Here is a 12,947-nt window from a genome sequence, read left to right as displayed (position 1 = left end):
ACATCACAATCCCATGTAGAGACAAGTCGAGCTAAGAGGCAAAGAGTGAATCATGCCTCTAAACAAGAATATACAGAGGAGAGAGTTGAGGTTACCAGCACAGAAAGAGATGGGAGCAGGCAGGCCACTCCATTTGGAGGCATCCTAGAACTTTCCACATCACATACTCAGATGTTGGAAAGACATCAAAGTGTTGAGCTATCCTCTTTTAGAATGCCAACAGATAAATACCAAGACATCAAAGAGAGATATGAAAAAACAAAGGCTAGGAATGAGAGGCTGAAATCCCAAATCTATGCACGCTATTTGAAGATAACCCCTACCAATCAGACAAGGCTTATGTTAGCATATGATGTTATAGAGGGGAAATGGAAATGACCTTCATCAAGCTGACCACTTAGCATCCAAGGGCAACAATAGACTTTAAAAGAGTGGATTTTGAAGTACTGGCAAGGGATATCCATCCCATTGACTAGATTGAGCTACATAAGCAAATAGGTGAAATGATTTATTCTACATTGATAGGGAAAGCCATAGCAGCCCACCAATTGCAGAACTCTTTAAATAATATGTCAGCTTAGTTTCAGTTGGAGAAGGCTTCTCACAGGCCAAAGATACAAGGATCAAGTTCTTAGAGGACTTAGTGATAGGATTGGGACATGATCCCAAGGATGTGAAAGCAACAGAGAAGCTAATTAAAAAGAACAATGATGACATTGCTGCACTGAAGAAGTAGCTCAAAATTCCCCAGCTTCATCACCCTCAAACAATGGAAGTCCTAGAAGCACAAGAAGGACATGAAGCACTTATGGACCTAGTCCTAAAGCTAAATGATCAGCTTAAAGAAACAGAGAAGGAGTTGGACACTTTGATTCAGTCTAAGCAAAGTGACCTGGCCACAACTTCCACAACTTCCATCCCCACAGTGACAACAACAGTTCCTTCCACATTGGCAGCATCATTGGCACCTACAGCTCCACCTACCACAACACTACCAATTACAACTGAGTCCACTACAACAACAAGTACTTCAACTGAAAAAACAACAGAACTGGTAAAAGCTATGGAGGATATGTCCATCCAAGCTACAAAGCTCAAAAGATTAAAGGAAAAAGTGGTAAGCTTAGAAACTGATTGTAAACTTGCCCAAATTCAGCAAAGAGAAGAAACATAGAAAGCCCTAAGGATGGGTGAGAAAATCAAAGTCCTAGAGAAAGATTTGACACTGCAGAAGCCACTAGGACAGACTAAAGAGATGCTCTGGGCCAATATCATTGACTCTGTCAATGATATTTGGCCATCAATTCAAGTTATATTTGAGCAAACTGAATTGGTGAAGGTAGCCATTGAGGCTATCTAGAAAGTAAGGGAGGAATTAGGAGACCAACCTGAGGATGAAAATTGACTCATCCACCTCCTAAACAGTAAGAACATAAATGAGCTCCATGAGCTTGGTGTAGAGGATAGGACTGAAGCCATCCTAGAGATTAAAAAGGTTCTTTCCAAAATAAACCTCATGCTCAACCTAGAAGAAAAGTGCCACAACATGCAAGTGGCCATTGACAGGTTTATGGCGAAATTTCAAATTTTGAGGGACAAAGGCCTTCCCAGTCCTATGGTCATCAATGATAAAATTATGACCCGATTGGACTATAGTGATAGACTCAGGAAGTTAGCCAAGGAACAAGCCAGCTCTTCAGGCATTAAATCTTTTCCCACTAGAAAAGTATTATATGGTACATTGGAGAACCTGTTTTTCCTAGAACATGAGGTAAAACATTTATTTCTCAACAAACCTAATTTTTCAAAATACACAGAGGCAGACAAAATTTACAAAAGAATGTTAAAGGTGAAATTGCCTGAGGCAGAATGGTGGGAAAAAATGACAGATTTACTATGAAAAGTTTTACATCAGAAAGTTACCATAGTAAATCTGATAGGTAGCCAGGTGAAACTGGTGAAAGATAGATAAACTGGGTTAGAGAGTAACAGAGTCAAAGAGTATCAGTGAAAGATCAAAGTAAAGAAGATTCCAGTGTGAAAATACCACAACTATTAGTCAACTTAAAGGGATTAAAACTCAACAGAAACAGCCAGCAACACCACAATAAATGGGACAGCAAGAAGCAATTTCACATTTGTCTCTATCTTCATGCATGAATATATTTTATTTGCTAGATTAGATCTCAAACTATTATGAGATATTTTGTAATTATATTTTGTATAAATACTTCACATTTCGAAGTATGTAGGGTGGATTCCATGACATTTCTATAGACTTTTCCTCTCAAATCAAAATTCTATTGTATCAATGACTAGATTGGCATCTGGATCAAGGAATAAAGATCAGATATTTTACAGGATTCTTGTGTAAAGCAAAATACAAATAAGTATTCTCTCATGTTTATTGTTGTTTCTCTTATGTTTCTTCATAATCTTGTTTGTTGCTCTAAAATCTAAATGTATAACAAGGAATGATATTTCAAGAATTGATTGAATGCACTCTGTCTTGACTGTTTTACATTCTAAATGTTTTCTCCTAAACTATCTTAGCTAAGGAATTCTTAACTGCTCCTTAGCTTCTGTAGTTTCTCCTTTGATCTATAACAAAGGATTCTTAATTTCCCTTTGTTCATGATCACCCTCCATTCTTCATTCTGATCCCAGTCCAAGGATTCTTAAGTGCCCTTTCACCCTGGTTAGAATCATTTCATCGATCAGACCTAAAGATTATCCTTTTGCTTTGCTAGCTTGCCCTGTGAACACTCCCTTTAATGATCTAGTCCAGTTATGCTATCCATTTATTGAATCCATATCCCAATGTCTTGAAGACCTAGCTCTATCCATCTGCTCTAAGAATTCCACCACCCAACCTTCAATTCAAAACAAAACCCCATGAACACTAATAACTAGCCTAAAATCCCATAAAAACAAAGCTAAATTGTAATGAGAGAGCCATCTCTGGACTTAGGTTGGCTAGAACCTAAGCCTAAAAGATTTTTCTTGTGGTTACCTCAGATGATTCCTTCTTTTGATAACTTCTAGGGAAAACTTCCGAGTGATAATGGACATAACCCAAATTGGAAGAACCACATATATCTGTGTCTCTCTTGTTTTATGTGTTCCATTGCTTAGTAATATATAATTTTCTAACATGGTGAAGGTTGCTACTATGTTTTCCTAGCTTGATCTATGATCATGGTACCATAAAATACAACTCAGAGAAGAAGACATATGAAAAACTGGATTTAGGATTCATTACGAGAACTATGATTTTGTAGTTCTACATTTTGGGATTACTAACACCCCAACCACATTTATGTGCCCTATGAATAGTATATTTCACTAGTATTTTCATCGATGATATTCTAATTTATTCAAATAATATGGAAGAAGATAAAAGGAATTTGCAAATAGTATTACATACCTTGCGAGAACACTAACTATACGCCAAGTATAGGAAATGTGAATTTTGTAAATATCGAATAAAATACTTAGGACATGTAATCACCCAAGAGGGAATGACTATAGTGCCCGAAAAGATTAAGGCTATCATGAAATGGCCCATTCCTGACAGTGTTGTAGACATTCTGTCCTTTAGGGTCTAGTAGACTATTAATGTTGCTTTATAGAGGGGTTTTCCAAAGTAGATTACCCCATAATTTTTTTTGGACAACAAAATGCCAAAATAGTTTTAACTAGCTAAAACATTTGTTGACAACAACCCCTATTCTAAGGATAGCAAACCCAAAAAAAGAATTTATTGTTTGTAAAGACACATGTCAGAAAGGGTTGGGAGGAATGTTGATGCAAGAAGGTCGTGTGGTGGCCTATGGGTCTCCAATTTTGAAGGAGCACAAGTAAATATATTCTGATTATGACTTACAATTAACAACAATAGTCCACACATCAAAGATATGGTGGCACTAATTGCTAGGAAAGAAGTTTATCTTAATGATTGACCATGATAGTAGCTTGACTAGTTTCTTTAATTATCAAGGTGGATATTGGTGGCCACCTTCTTATTCCACTTGGACCCCTAATTGTATTTCCTTCATTTTCCTTTGTTGTAGCATCATTTACTATTTTTGGTAGTTTTTCAGGTCTTAAACTTCCGAAGCTATTTTGAGGCTCTAAACAACATTATTTTGGAAAATAGGAAAACCAAAAGTCTATCACATGGGTTTTTAGTCAAAAATTTTAGTTCTCAGACAAATATTTGTAATGAGGTATCATATGTGTCAAATGAAAATCGTATGCCCAAGTCGCAATCTTGAAAATTTCGTGTACTAACTAACCCTAATCAGGCCCACAAACTTTTGGTGCTTCATCTCCCAGTGTTAGGTTTTTGGATGTTTAAGGTTTTCCCTTGTTTCTCAATAATAAGAAGTCATTCCAAACTCATTGTAACATAGTTCAGAGGAATCTACCTGCCACATATCTCTTTAGAGATAAGGTACCATCGCTTGAGGTAGTTTATTTCCATTCTCCATGTAAACAGTTTTTCAGTATTTGTTATTGATGAATTGAAGTTCAGTTTTCACTGTATCTCTGTGTTTATGTTTGAATTTGTATTTCATTTTGTTCCTACATAAATCTATATCATTTAAATAGCCCAACCTTAATACTCGGTAAGAACGATGGGCTACTTTCCTAAGTGTCAATTCGAATTTGATATAAAACACTTGAAGGGTAAGGAAAATTGAGTGGATAACACCCTAAGTAGAAGACTGAATTAAATATATGAAATTTCATATACTCAAGTAAAATTTGGTTTTACAGATCAAATTAAAGAAGCATCCCAACGAGACCCAGAATATCATTTTTTATGGTAGTGAACGAAGCAAGACGGAAACTTTGAAAAATAGTTAGAATATGCCATCAATGAAGATAATTTGCTAACCTATAGGAACATAATTTATGTCCCCAACCAGCAAGCTATTAAGCAATTAATTTTAGATGAATATCACAGAAGCCCCTATGTTACCCACCCTGGTTACCATAAATTAATTACTTCCTTGAGAAAGAATTGTTTTTGGCTTGGTATGAGGATAAATGTGGTAGAATATCTAGCAAAATGTCCAGAATGTCAGCAGGTAAAAATTGAACACCAACATCTATCAAGTTTACTTCACCCATTACCCATTCCTGAATGGAAATGGGAAATCATCACATTGTATTTTATCACAAGTTTACTTAAGTCTAGAAGGAAAAATGACTCCATAATGGTTATTGTGGATAAATTAAGTAAATCAACACATTTTGTTCCCATACATTCAACTTACAAAACTGTTCAGATTGTTGATATATTTATGAGAGAAATTTTTCATTTACATGGCATAACTAAGGTAGTAATTTATGATATATATGTGAAGTTTACTTATTCTTTCTTGAAGGCTCTATTTATTGGACTAGGCACTGAAATAAAATTCAATATTTCCTACCACCTGTAGATGGATGGGAAAATTGAACGGGTGAATCAAGTGTTGGAAGTCATGCTAAGATTGTTGTAGAAAATCTGCCTGTAGGTTAACCCGATAATGCAATATAAATCAAAGAAAAATACTATAACCTACTTCTACTATCAATTTGTGGAAGCTTAAAGATCGAGCTAAACAATATCACCAGAAGAAGAAGAATCAATGTGTAATACACATGAAAATACTTTGGGGAAGCCTCAACCTAAAACCCCACTATCTGTATTATCATACAAGGTGGAAATACATAGGAATTATACAAATCCTTAGCTCTCATAGCTAGCCAGCTCTCAGTACAATCCTCACGGATGCTCATAGGCAATCCATGCTTCTCTTAAGCCTTCCTCTCTGCCTTGCAAGTTCCTATTTCCTTGCACTATTCCTCTGGGATGATTCTCCTTCAACCAAGTGGAAAACTTCCTCTACCCAATGGATGATCACTCTCACACACTGTCAGAACTGCGCAATCCTCAAGGAATGATGCCTTGACTGCATGCATGAGTTTTCTTTATAAGAAAACACATGCAACTGATAGTACATTATCATTGTCTTTAATCTCAACTCGGTCTTTCTCAGAATAGACATGCATGAGTTTCTGATGAGGGAATATTCAGTGAACTAGAGTACACTAGTTGAGTGCATGCATGCATCAACTAACTATTAATTCTCTATTAGTTCCTCAAACAGATTGGAACTAATTTAACTCGAATTAACTCAGTAAACCGAGTTAACTAATTAAAAATCAAATATAACTCAATCTTATCTCCTTAATTTAAGGGATAACTCTTGCATGACTTCATAAAGATTTCTAACTTGAATTTCTCCAACTAATTAATTCAAAATGAATTAATCAATTATTTCCAAGTAGCTTTTAAGACTAAATTCAATTTTAATTCACAAATTAATTCAAGTACAAATTAAATTGGAATATTCTTGTTGCCATATTTCAACACTCCCTCTCAATAAGAAAGGGATTATCTTCCACCCTGATCCTGTCTCTGTGGAACTCGAATTTACACATTGACAATGCCTTTGTCAAAATGTCAGCATCTTGCTTCTCTGTCGAAATATACTGCAGTAACATGATCCCCCCATCATTAGCAGCTTGCTTTACCTTGTAAAGCCAACGGGAACTCACAACTAACCTGTTCTCCAGTCTTGGAACCATGTCCCAAACACTATTACGAACTATGGAGTCAAACTCCTCCACCATAGTATCAACCCAAATCGGCTGCTACACTTCTTCCTCAAAGGAAGATGGCTCGGTCTCAACACATTCCCCAGCAAGGTCCATGTATCCATTGTACCTCTCAGGTGACCTCCTCTATCTGCGCTGAGAATATGGTGCTCCCACATTCTCTATCGCATCCTTCAACAATCTATTAGCTTCTCTTGTGTGCTTCCATCCATCTCTGGAAGACTATGCTTGAGTGGATGTCTCCACTATTGGAACCTCTGCATGTGGCTACTCTGCATCAGTCTGAGGCTCCTCCTCCTTAGGAACCAACAGTTCCTCCACAACCTGTAGTTGGAGCTCCCTCTCAAGGGAAACTCACATGGTCTTCTGCTCATCAAACTTGAGATCTCTGCGAACCACTGTCCTCTGACTGGTAGGCAAGTACACCCGATAGTTGTGAGGTGTATCAGTGTACCCCACAAATATCCCCAACTCTGTTGTCAGCTCAAGCTTCTTCCATGCATCCTTTGTCACATGGCAATATACTGATGAGCCAAAGATCCTAAAGTGACCCACATCTGGTCTCTTACTAGAGAAGGCTTCCTCTGGTGTCTTCATCCCAAGTATGCAATGTGGGCTTCTATTCTGCAAATAGATCGTTGTGTTGCATGCCTCAACCCACAAGTGAAGTGGTAGGCCTAGGTCATGCAACATTTCCCGTGCTACCCCTACAATAGTTATGTTCTTTCTCTCCTCCACTCCAATCTCCTGTGGATTATGAGGTGCCGTCAACTCTCGTTTAACTCATTCTACTGCATAGAAGTCCTTAAACTCTTAAGATACATATTCTCCATCATTGTCACTTCTCAAGGCCTTGATCTTCTTCCCTGACTCTTTCTTGACCAAAGCTTTGAACTCACAAAACTTTGTGAAGGTTTTGTCCTTCTTCTGCATGAAATAAATCCAACATTTACGAGAATAATCATAAATGAAAATCAAATAATACCTTTGCTTTGTAGTGGATGCCGTCGAGAATGGTCCACACACATCAGTATGAACTTGCTCTAAGATGGCCTCTACTCGACTGTCTCATTCATGAAAGGAAGTCTTGGTGTACTTTCCCAAGGTACAACCTTTGCATGTGTCAACTTACTCAAGTTTACCTTTAGGAAGTCCTGTAGATATCTGTTTCATTATCTTGAAAGCCCCATGATGCAAATGGCCCAACTGCCTGTGCCACAACTTGCCAATGTCTTGGTTTTACACCAATTCTACTTTCGTACTCAATGTTGCACAATCATCTACCTCTATTTTATAGATATTCTTCACGTGAATCCCTATCCTCTTGGTCTGACCCGTGGCTATGTGTCTTAGGAATGCCTTTCCTTTACTGAAGACAACATCATAGCCTTTTTCCTCCAACATCATGATCAATACCAAGTTCTTCTTCAGTCCAATCACATACTTCACACCTATCAAGGTGGTAGGAGCTTGATGCTCCCTCTGAAAAGCAACCGTGCCCACTCCTGAAACCCTATACCTTCCATCGTCACCCATCTCTATGTGCATCTTGAGGTCTTTTTCCTCAAAGGCACTAAATAAACTTTTATCAATGGTCATGTGGAATGAGGCTCCACTGTCAAGATACCAGACACAACCCATCATTGATGACACCATGCATGTGATGAGGGTAAAGTTAATTTTGAACTGAGAGGCCAATGCTTCACCTTCTGATCCTTCCGAGGATCCCTTCTTGAACTTCTTCGATGGGCAATTAGTCGCATAATGTCCCATCTCGTGACAATTAAAGCATCTCACTTTAGACTTGTCACCCTTCTGCCCTCCATGAGAAGAATTCAATTTGGAATGGGAAGCCTTCCCCTTCCCTTTCCTTGCCTTATTTGCTAAGGCCACATTTTGTTCATCATCATCCTTGGATGAAGAACCATCTCATGTGCTCCTCTTGATCTCCTCCTGCATAAGATCCGACCACAGTCATTCCCAATCCAGAATTCTCCCTTCCATTCACAGAGTCCTGGTAGCTATTCCAACTCTTTGGAAGGCCAAGGAGAGCGAGGCTCACCATATCTTCATCGACAGTAGTTATTCCCACACTGCCAAGCTCATCTCTACAGGTGGTGAGCTTGTTTAGATATGTGGAAATAGTATCGCCCTTCTACATCTTGATTCTTCGAAGCTTATCCTTGAGCACCAATTTCCTCTCGTCACTACTATTCTGGTAGAGGTCCTTCAATGTCTTCCACATTGAAAATGGAGTATCCTTCCCATGGAGACTCAAGACAATATGGTCTCGAACTCCCTCAAGGATGATCCTCCTGGCCTTCGCCACACATTTCTTCCACTCAACCAACTCTTGTGCATTAGTTGAAGCTGGATTTGGGATTTCTTGATCAATGAAATCCTTCAAGCCATTGCCTTCTAATATAGCCTCCATGTGATCTTTCCATGTTATGTAATTCATGCTACCTTCTAAGGCATACTCGAGTCTCAAGCCATAGAACACCATTGGCCAACCTTGAAGCATGATATGAATTCGATTTGCACCTGCAACCCCGAACTTCAAACTTCAAATTCTCTCCTGAGTATACTATTCACAACCCCAATAAACTTAGCTCTGATACCATGTAGAATAATCTTATACAAATCTCACTCCGATACCATGTAGAAAATCTTCCTGTAGGTTAACCCGATAATGCAATATAAATCAAAGCAGAATACTATAACCTAATTCTAATATCAATTTACAAAAGCTTAAAGATCGAACTGAACAATATAACTAGAAGAAGAAGAATCAATTCACAATACACATGAAAATACTTTATGGAAATCCTCAGCTAAAAACCCCACTATTTGTATTATCGTACAAGGTGGAAATACATCGGAATTATACAAAGCCTTAGCTCTCACAGTTAGCCAGCTCTTAGTACAATCCTCACAAATGCTCACAAGCAATCCAAGCTTCTCTCAATACTTCCTCTCTTCCCTCTAAGCTCCTATTTCCTTATTTTGTTCCCGTGGGATGATTCTCCTTCAACCAAGTGGAAAACGTCTTCTACCCAGTGGATGATCAGTCTCACACACTGTCAGAATTACGCAATCCTCGAGGAATGATTCCTTGACTGCATGCATGAGTTTTATTTATAAGAAAACACATGCAATTGATAGTACATTTTCCTTGTCTTTAATCTCAATTGGGTCTTTCTCAAGATAGACATGCATGAGTTTCTGATGAGGGAATCTTCAATTAACTAGAGTACACTAGTTGAGTGCATGCATGCATCAACTGACTATTAACTCTCTATTGGTTCCTCAAATAGTTTGGAACTAATTTAACTAGACTTAACTCAGTAAACTGAGTTGATTAATTACAACTCAAATATAACTCAATCTTATCTCCTTAATTTAAGGGATAACTCTTGCATGACTTCAGAAAGACTTCTAACTTGAATTTCTCCAACTAATTAATTCAAAATGAATTAATCAATTATTTCGAGGTGCTGTTAAGACTAAATTTGATTTTAATCACAATTTAATTCAAGGACAAATTAAATTGGAATATGCTTGTTGCCATATTTCAACAATTGTATGTCATGAAACAAAAACAAGTGGGAAGATCACCTCCACTTGGTAGAATTCACATATAATAATAGTTATCATTCTTCCTTAAGGATTATTCCATTCGAAGTATTGTATGGACAAAGGCGTAGGACACCTATTAACTTGAATAATCCTGAAGATAAACTAATGTTGGGACCCAACATGTTGAAAGAAATAGAGCACACTATGAGGAAAGAACGAATGAATTTTAAATTTGCTTAGGATCAACAGAAGACTTATGCAAACAAAATAAGAACCTGTAAGGAATTTCAAGTGGGAGTATATGTGAGGGACAAACCCAAAGAGAGCACCTTGTGGTTAGGAATTTGTATAAAATTGGCTTATCAATTCTATCCCTTTCTAAATGCTTGCTTGAATTGGACCTGTAGCCTACCAATTAGCTTTGTCTAGTCATATACATGTACATAACATATTCTATGTGTCTTTATTAAATAATTGCATACATGATCCTAAGAATATTATCCATTGGAAAGATGTGCAATATGATCCAGATTAGATCATTATATTGTTTTTCATCCATATTGATGCATTTGGAGTGGAAAAACAAGAGGAGTCATCTCACATGATGGTCTTTACTAGTGGGACTCAATTTGGCAAAACGGGGTCTGAAACCTTTCGAGAGTGTTTTGAGGCATCAAACGATGTTTTTTGCGGGTAAAATTTCTCTTCTTTAGTGCAACACCTTTTCATGTTATTGTACACAGAAATATCTTTCCAACGATGCAAGAGGCATGTCAATCAGAGTCTGTATGGAAAAGTTATGCCACTTAGACGTTGGCCTTCCAGTTCTCACACTTATAATTCAAGAGGATGTCATGTCAAAGTGCATTATTCATGGAAAATGGGATAGACACATGATTGTGATGTGAAAGACTCTAGAATATTCTATATTGTAACTCTAGTTAAGAGTTGATGTAGTCAAAATTAACCACTAGTATGTTATTGAGTTGTGTTATAACCGAGCCACTAAGAGGAAGAGCCATTCCATTCTTTCAAGAGAATTTTTTTCCATAGTTGAGAAAATATAACCAGGAGAGATAGGAGGTGGAGCATACCAAGAGGATCTGTACACTATATTAGCCCATGGGCTATGGGCATTAATTATTTGTACTTGTACCTCACCTTCCAGCTGGTTTTTCTCCCAAAATTGTTTCCCAAAGAGCATATCTTATGTCTTATGTGTGTGTGACATTATTTTGTCGTTCTCTACTTTTCTACAAAATTTCCCTTCGCATGCATGCACTAATTACAACTAAATTTGCAGATCTAGAATTTTAATAAAACTGTAATAAAGTAAAAATTCAGTGTTTTGTTATATTATTATCATATTTGATATGAAGAACTGTCTAGTGGAATATCCATGACAATTTACAGATCACAATAAGTTGAAAAGATTTTATATGAATATGTTTCTGGACTAATGAATAATGTGAAACTAATGACAACTCTGATGACTATGAATGTAGGTCGAGCTAGATAGAGAGTTCCTGGTTAACCCTCTATGTATTCTCTATCATAAAGAAATCATGCTATGGAAGCGAGCTATCACCCAAGTTAAATTGCAGTGGAGGAACTTCAACCCAGAAGAGGCAACCTGGGAGGATGAAAAATTTATGCGTGACACATTTCCCATCCTATTCTAAAGGGCCAAGAACAAACGTCGAGGACGGTATTTCACTCTAGTGGGGGAAGATGTAATACCCTTGAATGAATTGTAAATATCTTAATTATTTTTGCTAAAGTTATGTGGAATATTGTGGGCCATATATAAGTTCCGGTATGAATAGGTGATAAACATAAACATTTATTTAAAAAAAATCATTTAATGAATATTATTTAAGGCCATCCATGGAAATTATGGAGGGAAAGGATGTTAAATGAGAATTTCACTTATGAGGCCATTAGAAGATATTTATTACTCTCTCTATAGATAAATCATATTAGTTAGGGAAAATGGAACCAAGAGAGTGAGAGAGAAAAATCCTAAGGAAACCTTGAGAACTTGGAGCCTAGATGGAGGAGAACAATGTTGTAAGCTTAACACCCTTAGATAGGATGTTATTGAGGGAGACAAGGCACTTCCAAGTAAGGAGTTATTGAGTTGTTTGTCCAATGGAATTTCAAGCTGAGGCCTTTGATCTTAGTTGAAAAGCTATACTATATGTGGTGGGACCAAAGAATGTCTTGGATTGGACCTAGTATGGTCGTTATCAAGAAAAATACTCTAGAAGTGAAACTGTCTCGTAGGGAGTTCCGGTAGAGGTTACCTATACTCTTTGGTTTGGTGGAGCAATACTTTTCCCCTATGATTTTTTTGGCAACCTAAACTAATTTAAACATATAAGTGTTATATGTATACTTCTATTTTATGTGTTGTTTCCTTTTAGGTGTAATTTTGTTTCTATATTTGCTATGTATGACACCGTTATTTGGTAAAGGTTTGTTGTGATCAAATATGAAACATGATTGATGGAATGTTTAACTCTTACAATGGGCTAGATTAGTCTCTAGGCCCAGCCGGGTAAATACCAACCACCCAGAGATAGTTTTGAGCTCAAATGAGGGTTTGGAGAGGATAGGAAAGCCTAAACACAAGCCCACTCATGTTACTCCAAACTAAATCTAAAACTATAAAGTTAACCTATAGCGTTAAG

This window comes from Pinus tabuliformis, chromosome 2_2 (genome assembly GCF_031772625.1).
Source record: "Pinus tabuliformis cultivar Carrire ecotype Pingquan chromosome 2_2, CPIR1, whole genome shotgun sequence".
In the NCBI taxonomy this organism is placed as follows: Eukaryota; Viridiplantae; Streptophyta; class Pinopsida; order Pinales; family Pinaceae; genus Pinus; species Pinus tabuliformis.
This window is presented reverse-complemented; position numbering follows the sequence as displayed.